Source organism: Tamandua tetradactyla, chromosome 26 (assembly GCF_023851605.1).
Source record: "Tamandua tetradactyla isolate mTamTet1 chromosome 26, mTamTet1.pri, whole genome shotgun sequence".
NCBI lineage: Eukaryota > Metazoa > Chordata > Mammalia > Pilosa > Myrmecophagidae > Tamandua > Tamandua tetradactyla.
Genome location: NC_135352.1, coordinates 24,859,395 through 24,865,394, shown reverse-complemented (window position 1 = coordinate 24,865,394; position 6,000 = coordinate 24,859,395).

Sequence of the window (6,000 nt, the reverse complement as noted above, 5' to 3'; positions counted from 1 at the left end):
GCCACTTATAATGCATAAGAACAGCCTCCAGGATAAACTTTCGACTCTGTGTAAAACCGCTAAGCCACTGAAATTTTATTTTGTCTCATTATTCTCTTCCCTCTTTTGGTCAAGAAGGCTTTCTCAATCCCATGATGCCAGGTCCTGGTTCATCCCAAGATTTCTGTCCCATATTCCCAGGGAAGTTTACACCCCCGGGAGTCATGTTTCATGTAGCAGGGGAGGGCAATGAGTTCGCTGTCTCTTAGAGAGAGAGAGGCCACATTTGAGCAAGAAAAAAAGTTTCTCTGGGGGTGACTCTTAGGCCTAACTTTAAGTAGGCTTAGCCTGTCCTTTGCAGGTATAAGTTTCATAGGAGTAAACCCCAAGATTGAGGACTCGGCCTATTGATTTGGTGTCCCCACTGTCCCAGAGTTTATCCTTTATCTTTCCTTCTGGTTTTATACATGCTGCCAGCCCTTCTCCCTCAATCATACTCACATTCTCCTCTACTCCTTGAAATGCCCTCTCTCCCTTTAGCACTAACCTGATTCACATTTAATTTAATTCTCCTTTCTTCAACCTTCCTTCTGACATTTGTTTTCTTATTTATTTTTGGATTCTGTTTTTCTCCTATCTCACAACTTCTCTAGTCCCTCTATATTTTTTTCTGATTATGGGTTCTCAGTCACCAAATTTTTGCATTTGGTGATGCATTGCTTCAAATAATTCTGGGAAATGTCTCTAGCTGAGAGGCCAGTAACCCAGAAAATACTTGAGAGGATTTATTTAAAAGAAGAAGGAGCAAATGCAACTTATTGAAGTCTCCTCTAACTGGACACTGGTCTTTCTCTTGGACCTATGGATCAGTTTGGTGCTCAATGCCCTACTTCCACAGACGCTCAAGTCCTATGAACTGCCTGTTTTCTTTCAGACTGGATTAATATGCATTAATCCTAAAGTGGTAGGTCCCTGCCACTTGCTTTCCATTCTCCTTCCATACTCTCTCCCAACCTGCATGCATGAAGTCCATCCCTTTCCCTAACTCTGTGCTCTACTTGCCTACTGATACAGATATGGCATCAAAGGCCTACCTACTAAATCTCCTTTTTTAAAAATGCATTTAATTTTCATTTACATACAGTATAATTCATTCTCTTTGGTATATAGTTCATATGGAATATAGAGCAACTCCACAAGAATTCACTCATGTTGTCCCTTTGTAGCCAAATCCTTAGCCTCAATCCCTGGCAAATACCTATCTGCTCTCTGTTCCTACAGTTTGGTCTTTTATAGAATTTCATATAAATGAAATCGCATAGTATGTATTCTTTTGAGTTCAGCTTTTTTTGCTTAGCATAATGAATGTATTGAGAGTCATCCATGCTTTTGCATTTATCAATAGTTTATTCCTATTTATTAAATTGCATTCTATTTATGGAATGATATACATTTAGCCATTCACCACTTGAAAGATATTTGGATTTCTATCTTTGGATGATTATGAATAAAGCTGCTATATGTGTTCATGTGTAAATTTATGTGGGAGCATATAATACCATCTCACTTTGATATTTACCCTGGAGAGGGACGTCTGGGTTGTAAGTAGGCATTTACCTTTATAATAAATTGCCAAGCTTTTCCAAAGGGACTGGACAATTTCACATTTTCACCAGCAATGGATGAGATTGCTCCACACTCACCAACATTCAGGGTTGTCAGTTTTCATCTCGTTTTGGTTTTGCTTTCTTCTTTAAGCCATTCTAATAAGAGTGGCTAGAATATCTTTTTTGCTTGCTGCTTACTCTTACTCAATTATCTATCCTGCTGTATGAGTCCACAGTATGTAATAAATAGATACCCATATCTCTGGCTATGAAACTCTCATATCTAATCAAATCATTAAGCTAAGAACTATTTATTTGTTATCAACTACGTGTAAGATACTTTTCCTAATGTTATAATACAGTGATTAACCTGACAGATTTAAATTCCCTCCCTTTATGGATTGAAATTTTTCTCATGCATACATGCATAATTAAATAAATTGATGGATAAGAGAGATGCATTAAAAATAAAATTATTCTAGAATTTGCACTGTCCAACATGGTAACCATTAGACACAGTAGCTATTGAACATTTGAAATGTGGCTGGTTTAAATTAAAATGAGCTATAAGTGTAAAATACTCACCAAATTCTGAAGATTTGATATGAAAAAAAAGAGTACAAAATATGTCTTGAAAGACATGCTGATTTCCTGTTGAACTGATAATAGTTTGGATATGCTGTGTCAAATAAAATTACATTTATTTTTTTTCTCCTGCTTTTATTTTTTTAATGTGACCACTAGAAATTATGTATGAGGTTCACATTATATTTTTACTGGACAGCCCTCTTCTTGATAGTAAGGTGTGATGTTAAGAACACATAAAGATCCTATGACAGAGAGTAACTAAAACAGGGCCATTAAATCAAATAGTCAAGACAGCAAGGCTGTACAACACAGTGAACTCCACTGTAAACAGTGGACTTTATTTTTAATAGTACAACCACAAAAACATTCTTTCAAAAAAAATGTGTAAAATTAGGGCGGATGATGGTGGCGCAGTGGCAGAGTTCTTGCCTGCCATGCGGGAGCCCGGGTTTGGTTCCTGATGCCTGCCCATGCAAAAAAAAAAAAAAAGAAGAAACAAAAAAAGTTCTTTCATGAATTGTAAAAAAATGTATCACACTTATGCAAGATGTTAATGATAGAGTGGTGTATGGGAACTTTGTATTTTGTGCATTAATTTTCTGTAAATCTATAACTTCTCTAGTAAAAAAAAAAAAAGCTTCCAGGGGAAATAGCATGTAATATCTCACTCAGATGATATGAAGGAAGCAGGTGTATGGCAGTCTGAAAGATGTGTTATAAGCAGAAGAAATAGGAAAAGTAAGCCTCAGAAAGAGCAATGAACTCAGCTGCTTGGAGAACAGACTGAAGGCCCATTCTGTTGGAGGGGAAGGAGGGAAGGGAAGATTGGTGGGCGAGAGCTCAGATGAGTCTGCAGAATCCAGATCCTGGGTCTTGTGTGACTACAAGCTGAATTTACACTGACCCATGACTACTGTGCTGGTTTGAATCTGTGGTGGACCCCAGAAAAGCCATATCCTTTAATCCTCATTCAATAGTGCTGGGTGGGAACATTTTGATTGTGTGTCTCCACCCATTGAAGATGGAGTTGTTTACTGGAGTCTCATAAAAGAGGAAACATTTTGGAGAATGGGAGATCTCTGAGAGAGCAGAGAATGACAAAGCCACGAGACGCAGAGTCTACCAGCCAGTGAACTTTGGAGATGAGGAAGGAAAATGCCTTTCAGGGAGCTTCATGAAACAGGAAGTCAGGAGAGAAAGTTAGCAGATGATGCTGTGTTCGCCATGTGCCCTTCCAGCTGAGAGAGAAGCCCTGACTGTTTTTGCCATGTGCCTTCTCATTTGAGAGAGAAACCCTGAATGTCATTGGTCTTCTTGAACCAAGGTATCTTTCCCAGGATGGATGCTTTTGATTAGACATTTCTATAGACTTGTTTCAATTGGGACATTTTCTTGCCATTAGAACTGTAAACTAGCAACTCACTACTCCCCTTTTTAAAAGCCATCCAATTTCTGGTATATTGCATTCTGGTAGCTAGCAAACTAGAGCAACTACCCATAGAAAACTATTGCAATGATCTCCTAATTGAATTTTCCACCTTTATTTGTTGCCTCCCCGAAATACTAAAACTGACTGTCATTCATTGGGCTCCTATTATATGCCAAGTATGGAACATATGGATGCTGTGTTTTACAGGCTGTATCACTCAGAATTCTGGCTTCTATACTTGGCCTCTTTTCCCAGTGACAGACGTTTCCTTAGTTAATATTATTTCTTCCTTGTCCTTTGGGATTCTGTAGTCTTGTGGCCCTCCATCACACAGTATCTCCTTATTTATTAAACAGAACCTAGATATGAAGCTGAAACTCCAGTCTTAGTAACATTTTCCTTTGGCTTTCCAAAGTTGATGTATGAGATGGATGAAACTTGTATTTTAATCTAAGACTTAAGTGTCATATTTTAGGATATATATACTTTCACGGTTTAACATCTATGAAATCAGTATGTTTCTTACAATCAGTGTCTATCAAGTATCAGTTGTGAAATAGTTGTCTTAGTCAGCCCATGAGCACACATGGTCACAGCGATACATACTGCCATGATTTCAATTGAATATTGTGCAACAGATTATTCTTATTATGCATACATTAAGTTTAATTATCATTTGAAATATCTTAAAATAAGTTACCTTAGACTTTTTTTTAAACAAAAAATTATTGTGAAGTAGAAGTTATTGGAAGTAAAACAATGCAGATAAGTTTTACATTAGTAAAATAAGCCATAGACATGAGAAGAAGAACCATAATTCCATGTTTTCTAGGAAAGCAAGGATCAAGAACACCGTAGAATGTAAAACAGAAAGATATCCACAAATAAAGCTGTGTTACATTTTTACACTGAGAAACAGGTAAAAGTTTTGCCTATAAAGAGCAAAAAAAAAAATGCATTTGAAGGCAGGAGAAAAGGCAGAAGTCCCAGACCACCCTTTGGATGGCAAGTGAAACTTATCATGAGAAACATGGACACCAAATCACAGCGTGAGTCAGAAAAGTCACATTCATGTTACAATAAATGAGCTAGACTTAACAGACATTTATATGACATTACACCCCACAACAGCAGGATACACCTTTTTCTCAAGTGCTCATGGATCATTCTCAAACATAGACCATATGCTGGGTCACAAAGCAAGTCTCAACAAATTTTAAGAGATTGAAATCATATAAAACACTTTCTCAGATCATAAAGGAATGAAGTTGGAAATCAATAATAGGCAGAGCGCCAGAAAATTCACAAATATGTGGAGGCTCAACAACACACTCTTAAACAATCAGTAGGTCAAGGAAGAAATTACAAGAGAAATCAGTAAATATCTCGAGGCAAATGAAAATGAAAACACAACATATTCAAAACTTATGGGACACAGTAAAGGCAGTGCTAAGAGGGAAATTTATTGCCCTAAATGCCTATATCAAAAAGAAGAAAGGGCAAAAATTCAGGAATTAACTGTTCACTAGGAAGAACTGGAGAAAGAACAGCAAACTAACCTCCAAAGCAAGCAAAAGGAAAGAAATAGCAAATATTAGAGCAGAAATAAATGAAATTGAGAACATGAAAACAATTGAGAAAATCAATAAAACCAGAAGCTGGTTCTATGAGAAAATCAATAAGATTGATGGGCCCTTAGCAAGATTGACAAAAAGAAGAAGAGAGAGGATGCAGATAAATAATATCAGAAATGGAAGAGGAGACATAACCACTGACCCCACAGAAATAAAGGGGGTAATAACAGGATACTATGAACAACTTTATGCTAATAAATACAACAATGTAGATGAAATGGACAACTTTCTAGAAAGGCATGAACAACCAACTTTGACTCGAGAAGAAATAGATGACCTCAACAAACCAATCACAAGTAAAGAAATTGAATCAGTCATTAAAAAGTTTCCCAAAAAGAAAAGTCCAGGACCAGACAGCTTCACATGTGAATTCTAACAAGCATTCCAGAAAGAATTAGTACCAATCCTGCTCAAACTCTTCAAAAAAAACTGAAGAGGAGGGAAAGCTACCTAATTCATTCTATGAAGCCAACATCACCCTCATACCAAAACCAGGCAAAGATATTACAAAAAAAGAAAACTACAGACCAATCTCTCTAATGAATATAGAGGCAAAAAGCCTCAACAAAATTCTAGCAAATCGAATCCAGCAACACATTAAAAGAATTATACATCATGACCAAGTAGGATTCATCCCAGGTATGCAAGGATGGTTCAACATAAGAAAATCAACTAATGTAATACACCATATCAACAAATCAAAGTAGAAAAATCACATGATCATCTCGATTGATGCAGAGAAGGCATTTGACAAAATTCAACA